Source organism: Hordeum vulgare, chromosome 7H, assembly GCF_904849725.1.
Source record: "Hordeum vulgare subsp. vulgare chromosome 7H, MorexV3_pseudomolecules_assembly, whole genome shotgun sequence".
Classification (NCBI taxonomy): domain Eukaryota; kingdom Viridiplantae; phylum Streptophyta; class Magnoliopsida; order Poales; family Poaceae; genus Hordeum; species Hordeum vulgare.
In genome coordinates this window covers 476,782,338-476,806,833 of record NC_058524.1, presented here as the reverse complement: position 1 = coordinate 476,806,833, position 24,496 = coordinate 476,782,338, and positions in this window count along the sequence as shown.

The window sequence follows — 24,496 nt, the reverse complement described above, 5'->3', positions numbered from 1 at the left end:
TCGCCGTGGAGTGTGATTGATTGGTGGAGGGGGGATAAAAACTTTACCATTCTGTTTGGGAACCGCTTATAATGTATCTAGCATGAAAAATATTGTGAGCTACTTCATCATTTTCGTTGACAGGAAAAGCATGCTAGTCAAAATAATGTTTCTCTCTCAATTTAAACCTTGAGATCTGGCACCTCTACAAATCCCTACTTCCCTTTGCGAAGGGCCTATCTATTTACTTTATGCAATTTTTATTTTTGTTTTGAGTCTCCATCTTCTCTTATAAGCACCAACTAGGGAACACTATGATCGCAGTTGAGCGTTGGGCATAGCTAATATTTGAGTGTGTTTCACGAATAGATCAATGATTGAGCATGATGGACTAGGGATTACTTTCTTTAGTGTTGATATTTTGAAAGACATGGTTGCTTGTTGACATGCTTCAGTATTGAAGTCATTATGTTAAAACAAGACTATTGCTTTGAATCACTTCCAAGTCCAAATGTCCATGCTATAAAAAGAAGAAAAGAGTTTTATGAACATGTTACGCAGCATTCCACATCAAAAATTCTGTTTTTATCATTTACCTACTCGAGGAAGAGAAGGAATTAAGCTGCGGGATCTGATACATCTCCAACGTATCTATAATTTTTGCTTGTTTTATGCTGTAATATTATCATTTTTGGATGTTTTACAATTATTTTACTACAACTTTATATTGTTTTTTGGGACTAACCTATTAATGGTTGCAAAATTATATAAGTTCTTGTTTCACACTTTGATTTGTAGGAATGAATTAGAAATTGTCGAAACAACGCAAAATCAGCCTTGTTGGAGGAGGACTCTGACTTTCTGAAATCTGTCCACAAATAGTTTTTAGAGATCGTCAGTTTGACCCCCAAAAACGGTGTCAAATGGAAAAATATAAAACTAGGAAAGTGTGGGAAATTTTATGGCAATGATTCTGGAATACAAATTCGTCCAAACCGTAGTTCGTATGCTATATGGATATTCGTTTTACTGAAGGCAAATATCTAAATACGTGATCACGAGAATTGTTGACGTAATTGAGTCCAACTCTTAACATATCTGATATCTTCGGTCAAGCCACGACTTTGGAGACTCACGAGGGCTGTGAGGAGCCCCTAGGAAGGTTCTATAGGTTCCCGAGAGCCATTAGATCAAGGGTTCATCCGTTGAAGGGTCACAGAACACCAGAGAGTCACATATAAGGATAGAAAACCCTAATTTTGGTAGAGTCACCAAGAGCCACGAATTTGCCTCTCCCTTGGCAGCCGCCAAGAAGAGGAGAGTCTCCTCCATTTCAGCACCAAGACCAAGGAAGAAGAAGAGGCAAGGGGGCACCCCGTCGCCACCGCCACCGCCCGTCGCCGGTGTCGTGGCCGCCATGACCTCCATCTCCTCGGGGCTACACCTCTCTATCAACAAATCTCTCTTTCTCACCATGATAATGTGGGAGTAATCCTCCTCGGGACTGAGGGTATGTACTAGTAGCTATGTGTTCAATCTCTCTCTCTCTCTCTCAAGTTCTTGATATGGGCACGATCTTGATGTATCGCGAGATTTATTAATATCGATAAATCATATGGAGTGTTCCCCTCTCTATCTTCTTCTGATGAATTGAGTTTTCCCTTCGAAGTTTTCTTATTGGATTGAGTCTTTAATGATTTGAGAACACTTGATGTATGTCTTGCTATGGAATATCTGTGGTGACAATGGGATGTTCTATTGATCTACTTGATATATGGTTTGGTGATCAACTTGCGGGTTCCGTGACCTTGGCAATCTATGCATAGGGGTTGGCACATGTTTTTGTCTTGGCTTTCTGGTAGAAATTTTGGGCACTCTTTTAAGTTCTTTATGTTGGATTGAACATGATGAATCTGAAATTATGTGATGCATATCGTATAATCATGCCCATGGTTACTTGTGGTGACATTGGAGTATCTAGGTGACATTAGGGTTTTGGTTGATGTGTATCTTAAGGTGTTATTTTAGTACGAACTCTGGGGTTGTTCGTGACACTTATAGGGATAGCTCATAAGATTGATCAGAAAAGATAACTTTGAGGTGGTTGCATACCCTACAATAATTTCTTCGCTTGTTCTCTGCTATTTGTAACTTTGGAATGAACTATTTCTCGGACGTGAGGGATTTATATATGATTCCACTATGTTAGTATTGTTGAGATAACTTGCACTAATGAAAGTATAGACCCTAGGCCTTATTTCCAAGCATTTATACAATGTTTTGCTCGCTATTTTATCATTAGTTACCTTGTTATTTTTATATTTTCAGATTACAAATACCTATATCTACCATCCATAGTACACTTGTATCACCATCTCTTCGCCGAACTAGTGCACCTATACAATTTACCATTATATTGGGTGTGTTGGGGACACAAGAGACTCTTTGTTATTTGATTGCAGGGTTGCTTGAGAGAGACCATATTCATCCTATGCCTCCCATGGATTGATAAATCTTAGGTCAACCACTTGAGGGAAATTTGCTACTGTCCTACAAAACTCTACGCTTGGAGGCCCAATACGAGTCTACAAGAAGAAGGTTGTGTAGTGGACATCACTGAGTCCTCGTGGCTTACAAATTAATACAACCACCCACACGTACAAGTAACACAAATGTAGATGCTTCCGAGGATACCCAGCTGAAGTGTGAGTTTGGCGAGGATTGCGGCCGGTTGTACGTGACATATCCTGATGACTAGAGGTCCTTGATCGTGATCATAGGCCTAGCGAGGCGGGAACATTGCTTTTGTCATTTATGTTGTCCGTAGTCGGGCCCCACCTTATGAATGATTTGAATAAATGTTGTGTGGATCTTGTAACTTAACTTGTGGCGAGTGTAAGCCAAATCTTATTACTCATCCCTCTTGTATGTCTTGCAATATTTACTATTCTTGTGAAACGCTTATATGCGCCCATTTCCCCTTTTGAGGGCTTGCCCCCAAATAATGAAAGAGTCGCATCTTAGACATTACAAATGCGGTTGTTTGCTCGAAGAGGGGTGCGGAAGGGGAGGAGCGCAATCAACACCAATATGTTGCCAGGGAGAACGACCCTCTTGATCCACATGTTTATGGGGATGAGGTCCTCCACCCCCTGTGTGCCGGTGATGACCAATGCACCATCGTCGGCTCTGTCCCACTCATTCTTCATCACCTTGTTGGCAAAATGGCATTAGTTGGCAAAACTTACAATGATCACTACTAACACATGATCACTACTAATAATGCGATAGCAATGATCCGTGCTAGCACTGATGAAATGTTAGCAATGATCAAAGCACCCTGATCAGAGCTAGCAATGACCAGATCAAGGCAACACAGACATGTCCTACTTGCACCTACTACTTTTGGCATTCGGTTATGTCCTACTTGCATGCCACATGCACTCACATAACCTAGCAAGAGGAGCATTAAGTGTCGGTGTTATGGGAATGGGGGAATCCAGACCTGCGTGCCCACGGCCCAGGGCTGGCCCACTTCATCGACCAAAAACCAACACGCCCAGCACCACTCAAGGCAAGGCCCTCGCGAGGGGCCAAGCCTCGCAAGGAGGAACAACATCAAGACCCGCAGGGGACCTCCTCAGGACCCGTCCGGAGTAGCGGATATTCTGAGGTGAGACCTGGCCTCAGGAGTCAAGGATGACACGGGGGGAGGACATGATAGCAGCGGATTGCAGGACATAGCAGTTTCCCCTTTATTGCAAAGGGGTCATGGACGAACCAGGGTTCCCAATGCATCTCCCAAAGGTTTCCATTCTGGTGCAACAAGGTCACCACCGCCCGTCAGCAGGACGGACGTCATCCCTGGACCCGTCCCAGCTGCGCTGACAGCCACTTTGCACGCGAAGACTACTTTTGGACAGGGGAAGCATGTTCCTGTGTCCCCCTTCGAAATTGGCCATTGTGGGATCCCTTCCCGCCCTTGCGATAAGGTAAGAGGACCCGGGCCGCCGCTATGTATAGAGGATAGCTTACTTCACAGAGGGACCACCCGATCCGATCCATTCATTCGCATACACCACACAAAGGCCACCCAGCCTCCGGAGGCCCTTGAACACTGCACTAGTTCATCCACCAACCTCCACGAGAGGCAATCCACCAAAGCAGGAGTAGGGTATTACACTTCTCAGCAGCCCGAACCAGGGTAAACTACCGTGTTCTGTGTCTTCCTCACCATCGAGTGAGTTCTTCGCCATCCCCAGCGAGTAGCGAGTAGGGTGAGGCGAGCCCGAGAGAGATCTTTGTACATGTCCCTGAGTTCGCATCTTTAGGGTTTTGCGGAGCCTGAAATCCAACATTTGGCATGCCAGGTAGGGGGCGTGTCAAGGTCTTCTCTGAGCTTCGTCTTCCCTAAGCCCTGCTGCTCCGATGATGGGCGACCAGCAAGCTTCTTCGAGCCTTGTCGAGCTGGCTTCCAACTGTCATACCACAGCGGTCGGAAACGCGTGTATCGGCGTTGTGGTGCCAGGCAGCTCGTACCAGATTGTCAACATTGTCTCCACCGTCGCAACCACCCAGGCAAACGGTGGCTGGGCGGCGCCCCCGGCATCCACGACGCGCTGCTTCAACTTGGGGGACCTCAGCGCGCACGACGCGCTGCAGATGGCGAGCGAGATGCTCCTGTTGGGGAATGTTGCATGGGAAACAAAAAATTTCCAACGCACACGAATACCTATCATGGTGATGTTCGTCTACGGGAGGGAGATCCAATCCACATACCCTTGTAGATCGCTAAGCGGGAAGCATTAAGAAACGTGGTTGATGTAGTGGAACAGCTTCGTGATTCAAATCACCGTCGTCCCACGATCCGTTCCGATCTAGCGCCGAACGGACGACACCTTCGCGTTCAGCACACGTACAGCTCGATGACAATCTCCGCCTTCTTGATACAGCAAGATAGATGGGGAAGTAGATGAGTTCTCCGGCAGTGTGACGACGCGCCGGTGATGGTGATGATCTATTCCTGCAGGGCTCCACCCGAGCTCCGCAGAAAACCGATCTAGAGGAAGAACTACGAAGTAGATGTTTGAGTTGCATGTGGCAAAGTTGTGTATCAAAAACCCTAAAACCTCTAGTATATATACGAGGATAGGAGGGGCTAGCCTTGGGTCTCAAGAGATCCTCAAGGGCGCCGTCCGAAAGGAGGAGGAGGACTCCAACTCCAATTCGGTTTGGGGAAGGAGGAGTCCTCCTCTTCCTTCTCACCTCCCTCTTTTTTTTTCTTTTCCTAGCGCCATAGACCACTTGGGCTGGCCTCGCCAGCCGACTAAGGGCTGGTGCGCCACCCTTGGACTATTGGGCTCACTCCCGGGTGGGTGGGCCCCTCCCGGTGAAAACCCGGAACCCATTCGTCACTCCCGGTACACTGCCGATAATGCCCGACATCTTTCCTGTGCCCAAATTAGATCATCCTATATATCAATCTTTGTTTCCGGACCATTCCGGAAACACTCTGATGTCTGTGGTCTCATCCGGGACTCCGAGCAACCTTCGGTCAACAACACCTATAACTCAACTATACTGAAACGTCACCGAACCTTAAGTGTGCAGACCCTGCGGGTTCGAGAACTATGCAGACAAAACCTAAGACACTCCCCGGTAAATACCCAATAGCGAGACCTGGATGTCCATATTGGATCCTACATATTCTACAAAGATCTTATCAGTTGAACCTCTGTGCCAAGGATTCATATAATCCCGTATAACATTCCCTTTGTCCTTCGGTATGTTACTTGCCCGAGATTTGATCGTTGGTATCCCTATAGCTATTTCAATCTCGTTATCGACAAGTCTCTTTACTCATTCCGTAATAAAAGATCCCGTGACTAACACTTGAGTCTCATTGCTTGCAAGGCTTATATGTGATGTTGTATTACCGAGTGGGCCTCGAGATACCTCTCCGTCACACGAAGTGACAAATCCCAGTCTTGGTCCATGCTAACTCAACGGACACCTTCGGAGATACCTGTAGAGCACCTTTATAGTTACCCAGTAACGTTGTGACGTTTGATAAACATAAGGTATTCCTCCGGTGTCAGTGAGTTACATGATCTCATGGCCATAGGAATGAATACTTGACACGCAGAAAAAAATAGCAACAAAATGACACGATCACATGCTACGTTCATAGTTTGGGTCTTGTCCATCACATCATTCTCCTAATGATGTGATCCAGTCATCAAGTGAAAACACTTGCATATGGTCAGAAAACCTTAACCATCCTTGATCAACTGGCTAGACAACTAGAGGCTTACTAGGGACATTGTTTTGTCTATATATCCACACAAGTATCTATGCTTTCATTCAATACAATTATAGCATGGATAATAAACGATTATCTTGAAACAGGAAATATGATAATAACTATTTTATCATTGCCTCTAGGGTATATTTCCAACAGTCTCCCACTTGCACTAGAGTCAATAATCTAGTCCCACATTGCTATGTGATTTACATTGTAATGAATCTAACACCCATACAGTTTTGGTGTTGATCATGCTTCGCTCGTGGAAGAGGTTTAGTCAGCAGATCTGCAACATTCAGATAAATGTGCACTTTGCATATATTTACGTCCTCTCCTTAGACGTAGTCGCGGATTAGGTTGAAGCGTCGTTTGATGAGTCTGGTCTTCTTGTGAAACCTTGGTTCCTTTGCTAAAGCAATGGCACCAGTGTTGTGATCGAACAGAGTTATTGCATTTAGTGCGCTCGGCACAACTCCAAGATCCGTCATGAACTGCTTCATCCAGACACCCTCCTTAGCTGCCTTCGAGGCAGCCATGTACTCCGCTTCCCATGTAGAATCTGCTACGACGCTTTGCTTGGAACTGCACCAGCTTACCGCACCCCCATTAAGAATAAATACATATCTAGTTTGAGTCTTAGAGTCATCCGGATAAATGTGAAAGCTTGCATCGACGTAACCCTTTATGACGAGCTCTTCGTCACCTCCATAAACGAGAAACATTTCCTTAGTCCTTTTCAGGTACTTCAGAATATTCTAGACCGTCGTCCAGTGATGCACTCCTGGATTACTTTGAGACCTCCCTGCCATACTTATGGCGAGACTAATGTCCGGTCTTGTGCAGAGCATTGCATAGATGATAGACCCTATGGCTGAAGCATAGGGGACGATACTCATCTTTTCTCCATGTTCCGCACTTACTAGACATTGAGTCTTACTCAACTTTATACTTTGTAACACTGGCAAGAACCCCTTCTTGGACTGCTCCATTTTGAACTTTTTCAAAACTTTATCAAGGTATGTGCTTTGTGAAAGTCCTATTAGGCGTCTTGATCTAAGCCTATAGATCTTAATGCCTAATATGTAAGCAGCTTCTCCTAGGTCTTTCATTGAAAAACTTTTGTTCAAGTAATGTTTTACGCTCTCTAAAAAGTCCACATTGTTTCCAATCAGCAATATGTCATCCACATATAATATTAGAAACGCTACAGAGCTCCCACTCACTTTCTTGTAAACACAAGATTCTCCAACAACTTGTATAAATCCAAATGCTTTGCTCACCTCATCAAAGCGCTTATTCCAACTCCGAGATGCTTGCACCAGTCCATAAATGGATCGTTGGAGCTTGCATACTTTGTTAGCATTCTTTTGATCGACAAAACCTTCGGGTTGCATCATATACAACTCTTCCTTAAGAAAACCGTTAAGGAATACCGTTTTGACATCCATTTGTCAGATTTCATAATCGAAAAATACAGCTATTGCTAACATGATTCGGACGGACTTAAGCATCGCTACTCGTGAGAATGTCTCATCGTAGTCAACTCCTTGAACTTGTGAAAAACCATTTGCCACAAGTCGAGCTTTATAAACGGTCACATTACCGTCCGCGTCCATCTTGTCCTTACAGATCCATTTGTTCTGAATAGCCTTACGACCTTCAGGTAATAGTTCCAAAGCCCACACTTTGTTTTCATACATAGATCCTATCTTGGAGTTCATGGCCTCCAGCCATTTGTTGGAATCCAGGCCCACCATTGCTTCTTCATAATTCACACATTCATTGTTATCTAACAACATGATAGATAAGACAAGATTACCGTACCACTTAGGAGCAGTACGTGATCTTGTCGACCTGCAAGGTCTGATAGTAACTTGATCTGAAGCTTCATGATCATCATCATTATCTTCCTCCTCAACCAGCGTTGCCTCGACAGAGGTATCCCATTGCCCTGCACCACCATCTAGAGGGAGCAGAGGTTCTACAACCTCATCAAGTTCTATTTTCCTCCCACTCAATTCTTTCGAGAGAAACTCCTTCTCAAGAAAAGATCCGTTCTTAGCAACAAACACTTTGCCCTCGGATATGAGATAGAAGGTGTACCCAACTGTCTCCTTTGGGTAACCTATGAAGACGCACCTTTCCGCTTTGGGTTCCAGCTTTTCAGGCTAAAGCTTTTTGACATAAGCATCACATCCCCAAACTTTAAGAAACGACAACTTTGGCCTCTTGCCATGCCATAGCTCATATGGTGTCGTCTCAACGGATTTTGACGGTGTCCTATTTAAAGTTAATGCAGTTGTCTCTAATGCATAACCCCAAAATGATAACGGCAAATCAGTAAGAGACATCATAGATCGCACCATATCTAACAAAGTACGATTACGACGTTCGAACACACCATTAGGCTGTGGTGTTCCAGGCGGTGTCAACTGTGAAACGATTCCACATTGTCTTAAGTGAGCACCAAACTTGAAACTCAGATATTCACCCCCTCGATCAGATCGTAGGAACTTGATCTTCTTGTTACGATGATTTTCAACTTCACTCTTAAATTGCTTGAACTTCTCAAACGTTTCAGACTTGTGCTTCATCAAGTAGATATATCCATACCTACTTAAATCATCAGTGAAGGTGAGAAAATAATGATATGTGCCGCGCGCCTTCACACTCATTGGACCGCGCACATCAGTATGTATGATCTCCAACAAATCACTTGCACACTTCATTGTTCCGGAGAACAAAGTCTTATTCATCTTTCCCATGAGGCATGGTTCGCACGTGTCAAGTGATTCAAAATCAAGTGACTCCAAAAGCCCATCGGTATGGAGTTTCTTCATGCACTTTACTCCAATATGACCTAAGCGGCAGTGCCACAAAAACGTGGCGCTATCATTGTTAACTCTACATCTTTTGGTCTCAATGTTATGTATATGTGTGTCATCACAATCAAGATTCAATATGAACAAACCCCTCACATTGGGTGCATGACCATAAAAGATATTACTCATAAAAATAGAACAACCATTATTCTTTGACTTAAATGAGTAACAGTCTCACAATAAACAAGATCCAGATATAATGTTCATGCTTAACGCACGCACTAAATAACAATTATTTAAGTTCATAGCTAATCCTGATGGTAACGGAAGTGAGACTGTGCCGACGGCGATTGCATCAACCTTGGAACCATTTCCCATGCGCATCGTCACTTCATCCTTCCCCAGCCTTCGTTTATTCCGCAGTCCCTACTTCGAGTTCAAAATATGAGCAACAGAACCGGTATCAAATACCGAGGCACTACTACGAGAGTTGGTTAGGTACACATCAATAACATGTATATCACATATACGTGGTTTGGCGTTGGCCGCCTTCTTATCAGCCAAATACTTGGGGCAGTTGCGCTTCCGGTGACCTATCCCCTTGCAGTAATAGCACTCTGTTTTTGGCTTAGGTCCAGCCTTGGGTTTCTTCGTCGGATTGGCAACAGTCTTGCCACTCTTCTTGGAGTTACCCTTCTGTTGCTGGCTACGCCTATAGGGATTTCCTTGGCAAGTATGCAAAGGATTCCCCCGCGGCCTTGGAGCCTTGTCTTGGTGTTCCCTTGAAGAGGAATGGGTGATGTACCACAGCGGGCGGTAAGTATTTCCCTCGGTTTGAGAACCAAGGTATCAATCCAGTAGGAGGATCGCGTCAACTCACAAGTACCTGCACAAACACAAAGAGCTTGCACCCAACGCTGTGAAGGGGTTGTCAATCCCTTATAGATTGTTTGCAAAGTGAGAACAGAAAGCAAAAAGTAAACAAAGCAAAGTAAAAGTAAAAGCGGAGATGATAATTGTGAGTAGACCCGGGGGCCGTAGTGTTCACTAGTGGCTTCTCTCATGAAAGCAAGTAGACGGTGGGTGAATGAATTACTGTCGAGGAATTGATAGAACCGCGCAAAGTCATGACGTTATCTATGACAATGATCATACATATAGGCATCACGTCCAAAACAAGTAGACCGATACTTTCTGCATCTACTACTATTACTCCACACATCGACTGCTATCCAGCATGCATCTAGTGTATTGAGTTCATAAGAACAAAGTAATTCCTTAAGCAAGATGACATGATGTAGATGGACAATCTCAATTCTATGATGAAAGCCCATCTTGTTACCCTTGATGGCAACAACATGATGCGTGCCTTGCTGCCCCTTGTTTCACTGGAAAAGGTCACCGCACGGTATGAACCCAAAACCAAGCACTTCTCCCATTGCAAGAATCATAGATCTAGTTGGCCAAACAAAACCCAATACTCGGAGAGACTTACAAGGATATCAAATCATGCATATAAGAAATCAACAAAGACTCAAATATAATTCATAAATAATCTGATCACAAATCCACAATTCATCGGATCTCGACAAACACACTGCCAAATAGGGATTACATCGGATAGATCTCCATGAAGATCATGGAGAAATTTGTATTGAAGATCCAAGAGAGAGAAGAAGCCATCTAGCTACTAACTACAGACCCGTAGGTCTGAAGTAGACTACTCACGAGTCATTGGAGAGGCAATGATGTTGATGTACAAGCCCTCCAGCTCCAAAGTCCCCTCCGGCAGGGCACTGGGAAGGGTCTCCAGATGAGATCTCACGTAAACGGAAGCTTGCGGCGGCGAAAAAGTGGTTTCGTGGACGCCCTCAATATTTCTGGGATTTTAGGGAATATATAGGCCAAAGAGCTAGGGCAGGGGAGCTCCAGGGGGGGCACAAGCCAGGTAGCCGCGCGCCCCCCTGGCCGCGGCTACACGGCTTGTGGGCTCCCTGTGGGCCTCCTGCCTTGGCCCTCAAGTCCCCCGATCTTCTTCTGTTCTGGAAAAATTCATTTCGGGGATTTTATTCCGTTTGGACTCCGTTCCAAAATCAGATCTGAAAAGAGTCAAAAACACAAAAAACAGGAACTGGCACTTGGCACTGAATTAATAAGTTAGTCCGAAAAAAGATATAAAAGGTATATAAAACATCCAAAGTTGACATTATAACAGCATGAAACCATCAAAAATTATAGATACGTTTGAGACGTATCAAGCATCCCCAAGCTTAACTCCTGCTCGTCCTCGAGTAGGGAAGTGATAAAGAATGTATTTTTGATGCTTTCATGCTACCTAGCATAGATGTCCTTTGTAACTCCTCTTATGTGACATGAATGATGAGATCTGTTAGATTCAAAACAATAGTTTGCTATTGATATGGAGACAATAATACTTCAAGCAAACTAGCAAGGTAATCATGAACTTTCAAAATAACAAGGCCAAAAGAAAGTTATCCCTACAAAATCTTATAGTCTGGCTATGCTCTATCATCCTTGTACAACGAATTTGAATCATGCATATCCTCGGTATTGGCCAAGTAATTGTTTTCACACCTTTACTTTCTCAAACTTTTTCAACTCCAACGCAATACATGAGCGTGAGCCATGGTTTTAGCACTATAAGTGGAATGGAGTGTGGTGGAGGTCGCAAGGCAAACAAGGAGAAGATGGTCACATTGACTAGGCATATCAATGAGCTATGGAGATGCTGATCAATAGATATCAATGTGAATGAGTAGGGATTTCCATACAAATGATGCACTAGAGCTAAGAGTTTGTGAAAGCTCTTAAAGAAAACCAGTGGGTGTGCATCTAACTTGCTTGCTCACGAAGACCTAAGGCAATTTTGAGGAAGCCCATCATTGGAATATACAAGCCAAGTTATACAATGAAAATTTCCCACTAGCTATATGGTGGTGATAAAACGGGAGACTCTCAATCATGAAGATCACGGTGCTTAATAAGCACAAGTGTGGAAAGATAATAGCATTGTCCCTTCTCTCTTTTTCTCTATTTTTTGGTGGGCTCTTTGGCCTCTTTTTTTATTATTATTTTATTTTGGTGGGCATCTTTGGCATCTTTTTTTGTAAATGGGCTTTGCTGGCCTCTTTTATTTCCTCACATGGGGAAATGCTCCATCAATGATGGTCATCACACTTACAACTCAAAACTTAGAGCAATGATGACTCTATATGGAATGCCTTCGGTAGTGTACCATGACAATGATCTAGCATGGCATAGACATCAATGGAAACATCATGCTAGCTATCTTATGATCATGCAATGGCAATGTAGAAGCTGTGGCACATGTCATGGTGGTAGTTGCATGGCAATATATCTCGGAATGGCTTTGAAAAAGCCATAGTAGGTAGGTATGGTGGCTGTTTTGAGGGAGGCTAATGGTGGTTTTATGCACCGGCGAAAGTTGCACGGCATTAAAGAAGATAGTGATGGTGGAAGGTGAAAGTGCATCTAAACCATGGACTCAACATTAGTCATGAAGAACTCATATACTTGTTGCAAAAGTTTTAGTAGTAATCGAAACGAAGCATTCAACGGATACTCCTAGGGGAAGGGTTGGTAGGTATAAACCATTGCGCGATCCCGACCACTACACAAAGGATGACAATTAATAAACTAATCATGCTTAGACTTCATCACATAGCGGTTCACCATACGTGCATGCTACGGGAATCACTAACATCAACACAACTATTTCTAGATCCACAACACCTTACTAGTATAACTTCAATATTACCACAACCACAACTCAAAACTAATTGTGATGAATCAAACTTCTCTAGCTACTCAATGCACATGAAGGTGGAAGTTTTCATATCCCTTTGGATAACTACCCCTTTTGAGACTACTTTCATAGCATAGATCAACTACCACGCCACGCACTTCCGTGCTCTAAAAGATAGAAGTGAAACACACAGAGCAAAATCAACTAGCTCAAAAGATATAAGTGAAGCACATGTGAGTTGAATTGCCTAACCAAAGGATATAAGTGAAGCTCGACAAAATCACGGTGAGTGCATGTCTCTCTCTCTAGGTGTGCAGCAAGGAAGATTATGAAAAAACAAAAATAAAAGACTCCTAAGATACAAGACTCTCCAAGCAAAATACATAACATGTGGTGAATAAAAATATAGCCCCAAGTAACGTTACCGATGGATTGAAGACGAAAGAGGGGATGCCTTCCCGGGGCATCCGCAAGCTTAGGCTTTTTCGGCATCCTTGAATCAACTTGGGGTGACTTGGGCATCCCCAAGCTTGAGCTCTTGCCACTCTTTATCTCTTTGTCCATAAGAACTTCACCCAAAACTTGAAAACTTCACAAAACGAAACTTAAACAGAAACTCGTGATATCATTAGTATAAGAAAGCAAATCACCACTTCCTTAGGTACTGTAGCAAACTTAAATTCTACTTATGTTGATGTTGGGTTACTGTATTTTCAATCTTCCATGGCTAATACCCCCCGATACTATCCATAGTTTCATCAAAATAAGCAACCAACTCAACAAAAACAGAATCCGTTAACAGCAGACCAGTCTGTAGCAATCTGTATACTTCGTATACTTCTGGTACTTCAAAAATTCTGAAAAAGTACGACAATCTGAAGAATTTGCGTAGCAATCAGAAGCAAAAATAATCAACTCAAAATCTCTCACAGAAAAAAATGAAAATTCTTTTCATGAGCAGAAAGTTTCTGTCTTTTTCCAGGAGGGTCAAACAACTATTACCAAGACTAGTCATAAAGGCTTTGCTTCGCTCAAACACAAAAAGAAACACAAAAAACACAATCATAACAGAATTATGAAAGTGTGGTCACAACAAAACAGAAAGAAAAAGATAAATTCATTGGGTTGCCTCCCAACAAGCGCTATTGATTAACGCCCTTAGCTAGGCATTGATAATTCAATGATGCTCCCACAAAAGACAAGAATTGAAGCACAACGAGATCATCATAAAGCACGTGAAAATCACATCTAAGTCTAACATACTTCCTATGCATAGTCATTTTATAGGAAAACAAATTGGCAAGACAACCAATAGTTACCAAATGCAAGGAAGAAGAAAGAGACAATAGCAATCTCCACATAACGAGAGGTAATTTGGTAACATGAAAGTTTCTACCACAATATTTTCCTCTCTCATAGAAATTACATGTGGGATCATAATCAAATTCAACAATATAGCTATCCCATAGGATATTCTTTTCATGATCCACATGCATGCAAAGTTGACGCTCTTCAAAAATAGTGGGATTATCATCAACTAAAGTCATGACTTCTCCAAACCCACTTTCAGTAATATTGCAAATATCATATTCATCATGAGGCTTAAATTTTTTTTCAAGATCGTAAGAAAAATCATCGTCCCACTCATGATCATTGCAACAAGTAGTGGACATAGCAAAACTAGCATCCCCAAGCTTAGGGTTTTGCATATTCGTAGCATGATTGTCACTAATAGAATTTATAGTGAAACCATTGCAATCATGATTTTCATCCAAGGAGCCCTCGTGAATCACTTAATAAATTTCTTCCTCACAATTTTCAGATTCACGCATCTCAAGCAAAACTCCATAAAGATAGTCAAGAGCACTCAACTCACTAGCAATTGGATCAACATAATTGGATCTCTTAAAGAGATTAGCAAGTGGGTGAGGATCCATATCACTAGATTTTGAGCAAGCGAAGATGCAAGCGTAGACGGTGGGTGAACGAATTACTGTCGAGCAACTGATAGAACCGCGCAAAGTCATGACGTTATCTATGGAAATGATCATACATATAGGCATCACGTCCAAAACAAGTAGACCGATACTTTCTGCATCTACTACTATTACTCCACACGTCGACGCTATCCAGCATGCATCTAGTGTATTGAGTTCATAAGAACAGAGTAACGCCTTAAGCAAGATGACATGATGTAGATGGACAATCTCAAATCTATGATGAAAGCCCATTTTGTTACCCTTGATGTCAACAACACGATGCGTGCCTTCCTGCCCCTTCTGTCACTGGCAAAGGTCACCGCACGGTATGAACCCAAAACCAAGCACTTCTCCCATTGCAAGAATCATAGATCTAGTTGGCCAAACAAAACCCAAGGCTCGGAGAGACTTACAAGGATATCAAATCATGCATATAAGAAATCAGCAAAGACTCAAATATAATTCATAGATAATCTGATCACAAATCCACAATTCATTGGATCTCGACAAACACACCGCCAAAGAGGATTACATCGGATAGATCTCCATGAAGATCATGGAGAACTTTGTATTGAAGATCCAAGAGAGAGAAGAAGCCATCTAGCTACTAACTACGGACCCGTAGGTCTGAAGTAGACTACTCACGTGTCATTGGAGAGGCAATGATGTTGATGTAGAAGCCTTCCAGCTCCAAAGTCCCCTCCGACAGGGCACCGGGAAGGGTCTCCAGATGAGATCTCGCGGAAACGGAAGCTTGCGGCGGCGGAAAAGTGGTTTCGTGGACGCCCTTATTTTTTCCGGGATTTTAGGGAATATATAGGCGAAAGAGCTAGGGCGGGGGAGCTCCAGGGGGGCCATAAGCCTGGTAGCCCCCCTTGGTCACGACTACAGGGCTTGTGGGCTCCCTGTGGGCCTCCTGCCTTGGCCCTCAAGTCCCCCGATCTTCTTCTATTCTGGAAAAATTCATTTTGGGGATTTTATTCCATTTGGACTCCGTTCCAAAATCAGATCTGAAAAGAGTCAAAAACACAGGAAAAACAGGAACTCGCACTTGGCACTGAATTGATAAGTTTGTCCCAAAAAAGATATAAAAGGTATATAAAACATCCAAAGTTGACAAGATAACAGCATGAAACCATCAAAAATTATAGATACGTTTGAGACGTATCACCTTCTTGCATTTGCCGTTTCTCTTGAAACCAGTGGTCTTATTGACCATCAACACTTGATGCTCTTTCCGGAGTTCTGACTCTGCGACTTTCAGCATCGCGAATAACTCGCCGGGTGACTTGTTCATCCCTTGCATGTTATAGTTCAACACAAATCTCTTGTAGCTTAGTGGCAGTGATTGAAGAATTCTGTCAATGATAGCCTCTTGCGGGAGTTCAATCCCCAACTCAGCTAGAAGGTTTGAGTACCCAGACATTTTGAGCACATGTTCACTGGCAGACGAATTCTCCTCCATCTTGCAAGCATAGAATTTATCGGAGGTCTCATACCTCTCGATCCGGGCATTCTTCTGAAAGATAAACTTCAACTCCTAGAACATCTCAGATGCTCCATGATGTTCAAACCGTCGTTGAAGTCCCTGTTCCAAGCCATACAATACTGCACATTGACCTACTCAGTAGTCCTTCTTACGTGATTGCCAAGCGTACAAAACATATTGGTCAAACGTAGCGGGTGATTCATCTCCTAGCGCAGCATCAAGGACATAATTCTTTTTCCCAGCTTGTAGGATGAGCCTAAGTTGCTACCATCATCTTTCAGCTTAGCTTTCTCTACGAACGTATTGAAATTCAGGATTGCTACTGCGTGAGCCATTGATCTAGAACATAAAATATTGCAAAGTGTACTTAGACTATGTTAAAGATAATTAGAGTTTAATTAACCAAATTACTAATAAACTCCCATTCAAATATACATCCCTCTAGTTACTTGAGTGTGGCATGATAAAAATTCACTAACTCAAATCTGATCATCACGTGAGTTGAGCGTAGTTTCAGTGGTAAATATCTCTATGATAATCATATCAACTATACGATTCATGCTCGACCTTTCGGTCTCTTTTGTTCCGAGGCCATGTCTGCACATGCTAGGCTCGTCAAGTTTAACCCGACTGTTCCGCGTGTGCAACTGTTTTGTAACCATCGTATGTGAACGTTGAGTCTATCACACCCGATCATCACGTGGTGTCTCGAAACGACGAACTGTTGCAACGGTGCACAGTCGGGGAGAACACAATTTTATCTTTAAATTAAGTGAGGGGTCACCTTATAATGCTACCATCGTTCTAAGCAAGATAAGGGGCATAAAAGGATTAACATCACATGCAATTCATAAGTGACATGATATGGCCATGATCTTGTGCTTCTTGATCTCCATCACCAAAGCACGAGCATGATCTTCATCGTCACCGTCGCCACACCATGATCTCCATCATCGTTCCGCCATCGAGGTTGTCGTGCTAGCTATGCTATTACTACTAAAGCTACAACCTAGCAATATAGTAAACGCATCTGAAAACACAAACGTTAGTTTAAAGACAACCCTATGGCTCCTGCCGGTTGCCGTAGCATCGACGTGCAAGTCGATATTAACTATTACAACATGATCATCTCATACATCCAATATATCGCATCATGTCTTTGTCCATATCACATCACAAGCATATCCTCCAAAAACAAGTTAGACGTCCTCTAATTTGTTGTTGCATGTTTTACGTAGCTGCTATGGGTATCCAGTATGATCGCATCTTAGTTACGCACAAACCACAACGGAGATGTGGAAATTGCCATTTAACCTCTCTCCAAGGACCGCCTTGGTCAAATCCAATTCAACTAAAGTTGAAGAAACAGGCACCCGCGAGTCATCTTTATGCAACGAGTCACATGTTAGTCGATGAAATTGGTCTCTCGTAAGCGTACAAGTAATATTGGTCCGGGGCGCTTCAACCCAACAATACCATTGAAACGAGAAAAGAGTAAGGAGGGCAACAAATCGAACATCAACGCCCACAAAAACTTCTGTGTTCTACTCAAGATTACATCTACGCATGAACCTAGCTCATGATGCCACTGTTGGGGAACGTTGCATGGGAAACAAAAAATTTCCTACGCACACGAAGACCTATCATGGTGATGTTCATCGACGAGAGGGAGATCAGATCCACATACCCTTCTAGATATCTAAGCGGGAAGCAATAAAAACGTGGTTGATCTAGTGGAACAGCTTCGTGATTCAAATCACCATCGTCCCACGACCAGTTCCGATCTAGCGCCGAACGGACGACACCTCCGCGTTCGACACACGTACAGCTCGATGACGACCTCCGCCTTCTTGATCCAGCAAGAAATACGGGGAAGTAGATGAGTTCTCCAGTAGCATGACGGCGCGCCAGTGATGGTGATGATCTATTCCTGCAGGGCTCCGCCCGAGATCCGCAGAAAACCGATCTAGAGGAAGAACTACGAAGTAGAGGTTTGAGTTGCACGTCGCAAAGTTGTGTATCAAAAACCCTAAAACCTCTAGTATATATAGGAGGAGGGGAGGGGCTAGCCTTGGGGCTCAAGAGATCCCCAAGGGCGCCGGCCAAAAGTAGGAGGAGGACTCCAACTCCAATTTGGTTTGGGGATGGAGGAGTCCTCCTCTTCCTTCCCACCTCCCTCTTTTTTTCTTTTGGTTTTTCTTTTCCTAGCGCCATAGCCCACTTGGGCTGGCCTCACCAGCCCACTAAGGGCTGGTGCGCCACCCTTGTACTATTGGGCTCACTCCCGGGTGAGTGGGCCCTCCTGGTAAAAACCCGGAACCCATTCATCACTCCCGGTACACTGCCGATAATGCTCGAAATCTTTCCGGTGACCAAATGAAACCATCCTATATATCAATCTTTGTTTTCGGACCATTTCGGGAACCCTCGTGATGTCCGTGATCTCATCCGGTACTGCGAGCAACCTTCGGTGACCAACACCTATAACTCAACTATACCGAAACGTCACCGAACCTTAAGTGTGCAGACCCAGTGGGTTCGAGAACTATGCAGACATGACCTGAGACACTACCAGGTCAATACCCAATAGCGGGACCTAGATGTCCATGTTGGACCCTACATATTTTACGAAGATCTTATCGGTTGAACCTCTGTGCCAAGGATTCATATAATCCCGTATAACATTCCCTTTGTCCTTCAATATGTTACTTGCCCAAGAATTGATCGTTGGTATCCCTATACCTATTTCAATCTCGTTACCGGCAAGTCTCTTTACTCGTTCCGTAATACAATATCCCATGACTAACACTTGAGTCACATTGCTTGCAAGGCTTATATGTGATGTTGTATTACCGAGTGGGCCCCGAGATACCTCTCCATCACACGGAGTGACAAATCCCAGTCTTGATCCATGCTAACTCAAGGGACACCTTCGGAGATACCTCTAGAGCACCTTTATAGTGACCCAGTAACGTTGTGATGTTTGATACACACAAGGTATTCTTCCGGTGTTAGTGAGTTACATGATCTTATGGTCATAGGAATGAATACTTGACACGCAGAAAACAATAGCAACAAAATGACACGATCACATGCTACGTTCATAGTTTGGGTCTTGTTCATCACATAATTCTCCTAATGATGTGATCCAGTCATCAAGTGACAACACTTGCATATGGTCAGAAAACTTTAACCATCCTTGATCAACTGGCTAGTCAACTAGAGGCTTACTAGGGACATTGTTTTGTCTATATATCCGCACATGTATCTATGCTTTCATTCAATACAATTATAGTATGGATAATAAATGATTATCTTGAAATAGGAAATATAATTATAACTATTTTATCATTGCCTCTAGGGCATATTTCCAACAGCTCCGCCAACGACCGATGCAAGGGGGCTTTGATGCCTGGGCGGACCACATCACGGAGCTGATCGCCATCGCCAAGAAGGCCATCCGACCCCACTCTTCTTTAGGGCCATAGGCGCCAGGCGCCACGGGCTTGCACCTCCTGCCAGCCCTCCGGCCTGCAAGCGACGGGGCCCCTCCGGCGCTGGACGGGGCCGAGAGAGACGCGTTGCATGCTTCCCTTGTCCTCCTCCAGATTCCAGTGGCCGGCCTCGAGGCGCAGCATGCCGACAACCACCAGAAGTGCGAAGAGAACGGGAAGACGTTCGATGTACACACCGGCATGCATCACCAAGACCAGGTCGGCCCCCGACAATCCTGGGCAGCCAGGCACGAGCGCTGCCTCTGGCGCACCCAGCAGCGGGCGTCGGAGGCGGCGGTGCGGGCGGACCACAGCAATCGAGACACGCTAGGGTACCAAGGGGGAGTCTGCACCGAGCAATGTTGGGACCACCCAACGGCGGCAACAGGAACAAGCGACTTCGTGCGGATGCCCATCACAAGAAGAACTCCGAGCAACGCGACCGGGGGGAACTCCCCCCGCCGCAGCGAGGGACCTCCACCGTTGTGCTGCTGAACGGCTTTGGAGGTCGATCAAACACATACATGGATCTTTACGTACCGTGTTATGTGACACCACTTGACCCTCCCGTCGAGGAAGAGCCTCATGCACCCACCCCAGGTGCCAGTCCTCCTAAGGAATAAGGGATGCTCTGGGGGTCCCCCTTGAGCCACACCCTAGGTCTCCCAATGGCGGAGCACTGGGCCCAAGAGGCACGGGCAGGGAGGCGCCCCCAAACCGCAGGGCATGACGCCAGCCGCCGCCCCCGCGAAGGAACTACGAAGAACCGGGTCCCAGGCCTCAGGAGGATGAGTCGGAGAAAGAAACGAGACACAAGTGGCGCGGGTCACCCGAGGCAACTACGGTGCTGGTGTGGGCGTCGGGAGCCGGGCCACACGAGGCGCCCCTCGAGCGCGAAGAAGCTATGTGAGGTAACTTTTTGGTTCACTACTCTAGGGGGTGTCTGCTCGCCGCATGAACTTCAAGTGTTCTCGGCACGCTCCTGTCCATCTTATCATTTACGCATGCTTCCATAACTTCTACGCCACCCATTCGGCGATCTAACATCTTACCTTGCATGCATCTTTGGGCGATCTACCCCCCCCCCCCGCTCGGGGGCTCCGGCACGTGTGTGTCGCCCCATCGCGGGACCTAGGGAGGCCCCACGGCTCCCGAGGGCCACAATCAACAGGATGAAATGGGGGTCGCTTGAGCGTCAAAAGGGGGCTCCTAAGCATCGAGCCTCAGGGTCCTTACCGGTCATAAGGCCACCTGCCACCCATGATGCTGTCCAAGGACATTCAGTTATTATCAGGGGTGGCAGTGCTTGACCTCGTAGCTGCGTCCGTCCATTCGATCGCAAGCAGCAGCGGTTGGGAAATGTGCGGGACCGGGTCTTGGCAACGCACAGCCGATCGAACGTCAAAGGGGGCTCCTGAGGATCGCGCCTCAAGAGCCTTACAGGTCACAAAGCCACTTGGCCACCCTGGTGCCGTCCAGGCACATTCGGTCGGTATCAGGGGTGTCAGCGCCTTGCCCCCCGAGGCACCTCACGGCGGCAGGAAAATGTGCGGGACTGGGACCTGCCAACGTAGAGCAGTAGAAAAGCCCTCAATCAGTCTCAGGAGAAGGAGCGGGCGGGGCCTCGAAGGGCCCAATCTACAAAAGGGATCAGGGGAAACCGCCCCCAAGGAGGAAACATCGCGAGGCCGGAGCGCCCTCACGTTCGCCCTACAGTCCCCGCGGGACTTGCATCAATCCGTGGAATCTCTGCATCGTCCTTCAATCCTTCCGGAACCTACTTCACCCCGTGACACTCTCACGTAATAATGAGCCGAGGCTGTATATGCCCATGGCCCACAGGACGCGGAAGGGGTCCATCCCACGCCTAGTGGCAGCCGTACGCTCCGCGTTGGGGAGAAGACGGAGGCAATCAACACGGTCCACCAATGACCCAAAGGAGTCAGGCGCCTATGCCTCGGGGGTAGGGACACTCGCGAGGCCAAAGAGTCCTCGCGACCTCCCAGATACACCCCCACCGTGACACTCTCACGTAATAATGAGCCTAGGTTGTATACGCCCAGGGGCCCCCGAGGACTCGGAAAGGGTCCATCCCACGCCTCGTGGCAGCCCTATGCTCCGCGCTGGGGAGAAGATGGAGGCAATCAACTTAGTGCGCCAATGCTATGCCCGCAGATGGGGGGATATGGCGGCGGAGATTGGCCTAGGTGCCGGACGCGGCGTTTGCTTGCTTCTTCCTGGAGCTTGAATTATCCTCTGCTGAACTTAAATTTGCCGATTTCAGAGTCGATGTTTGAACAAAAAAATGGGGGGGGGGTCTCTTGCAATGTCTTGTTTCGTCGGCTTTGAAGCCTCCTTTTATGGATGACATTTTCTGAGGAGTTGAACTCTCCGCACCGGCCCCTAGGAGACAAGGAGAGTGAAAGCAAGGACTTGCCATCCAAGGGCGAACGTTTTCAGTGGTCGACCCCCGCTCGAGGGTCTGGATCAAGCACGATACCACCACAAAGAGTCTCGGGAGGCCTCAGGGCACGCTGGGACGATGACCGAAGGGATGGAATGGGGAATCGCTCGAACGTCAAAGGGGGATCCTAAGCATCGAGCCTTAGGAGCCTTACCGGTCATAAGGCCACTCGCCACCCCTGTTGCCGTCCTAGAGCTCCGGACGCTGCCCGGGGCGGCGGGGCCCCACCCCATGAAGTGCGTCGAACCTAACGGTGGTGGGGAAATGTGCGGGACCGGGACCCGCAGACATAGAGTGCCGAAAGGGTCTCCATCCCGCCCCACCGACAAAGCAGGAGCTACTCAGGAGGAACTGCGAAAGGAACTAGTGCAAACCCACGAGCTAAGTACCCCTCTATCTCAGACGGGGGCCGTCTGGTTTCGCGTCGAACCAAGAACGAATTGAAAACACGTGTACTAATGAAAGGATGCAGGGCCTAAGAACTAAGTTGCGGCGAGGAACAAGGCCATCGACCAAGCGTACAACGGAACAAACGATGCCTCGGGAGGATGGGACTTCCTGAGGGCCCTGGCGACTGGGTCATCACGGGCCCTATGCGAGGGAGTTGAGCCGCAACGACTACTAGCGAGCAAACCATCGATTCAAGAGGGAAAGGAAAAAGGGAGAACGGCGAAGGTAACATACAAAAGTCTGACGCCCGACAGGGCAAAGTTCATGGTCCGACACTACAGGGGCAGGAAAACCGAAGCTGGGGGACGCCTAGGGGGAGAGGTTGCCGCCACCGCCCTTGGCTCCGGCAGGTTCGACGTCGGAGCCGTCCTCCTCACTGGAGATGGGCACGACGTACCGCTCCACCAGGGTGTCCATGCACGGGCGCACTTCGTCCCAGAGAAAACGCCAGGACTCAGCAGGCACCGGCTCGACGATGCGTAGGAGATCAAGCTGCGGGACGAGGCGGCAGGTTGGGGACGAGGCGGTGCAGGTTGGAGACGAGGTAGCCCCCTTCGCTGCTCACCCTTGGCAGCGTCGGGGCATCCCTCACGAATTAGCATGTCGCTCCTGCCGCCCGGCCGGCGATGCTCGCGAACTGCTTGGCGCGCTGGGACTCCAGCATCCGGGCGTACGCCGCCTCATCCTGGGCGGCCTGAACGGCGTCGGTCGCCTCCTGGACCTGTCTCTGCAGTGACGCCAACTCCGCCTTGGCCTCTGCTTTGCCCTGGCGGGCGGCCTGGAGGGCGGCCTCGATACTCTCGAGCTGAGCCCGCGGCCCCTCCGCCTCCTCCTGAAGCTCGCCGAGCTTGAGCTTCTTGTGTGCGGGTGCTCTAGAGAAAAGGGAAGATCAACCACCAAGCAACATATGGGACAACAAGAAAAGGGGGTGCAAATGAGGGACTTACTCATCGGTCAGAGCCCAGTGACAGTGGACGTTGGCGACCGTGAGGGCCCTCTCCCGCTGCTCCCGGGGGCGGACGAGGGCGCGGACGGAGCCGCACGTTTCCCCCTACTTGGATCGTCTCCAGGAGACGCCATGGATCACGGAGAAACGAAGGGGAGAAGATGTTTTTCTCGGCGGAGCAAATGAAGCAAAGAGGAAGCTCCAGATCGCAGTTCCTCTCCCTTGCCAAGGGCGGGGCAGACTTATACATGAACCGCGGCTACCAACTGTCGTGGGAGCGCGAGCATCGCGCGCCCCTCGGGGGCCGTGAGGTGGGCCAGTGGGCGCATCGCCACCCACATCGCCTCACCTGACAACCAAGCGGTCACGTCTGTGAGGGCCGTTGGGCGTGGGCAGGCCGCGCCGATGCCATTCAATGAGTAAAAATGATGGCCAGTGCCGTTCTTGGAGATCGTGTCGTCGTGGTCTCGTGCACCCCGGACGCCTCGAGAAACGAGAGCGTCATTGCATGGCGGCTGGACACATGGGTCGCCTGGCCTGCAGGTAATTAGGGCCCGCGACGCTCCAGGCCGCCCTCAAGGCTTCGCCGAGAAGCCAGTCTAGGCGCGCCTTGGGCCCCACGGCAACAGTCGGCGTTCTAGGAATGGGGGTACCCAGAGCTGCCTGCCCGCGGCCCACGGCTGGCCCACTTCATCAACCAAAAACTAACAGGCCCGGCACCACTCAAGGCAAGGCCTTCGCGAGGAGCCAAGCCTCACGAGGAGGAACAGTATCAAGGCCCG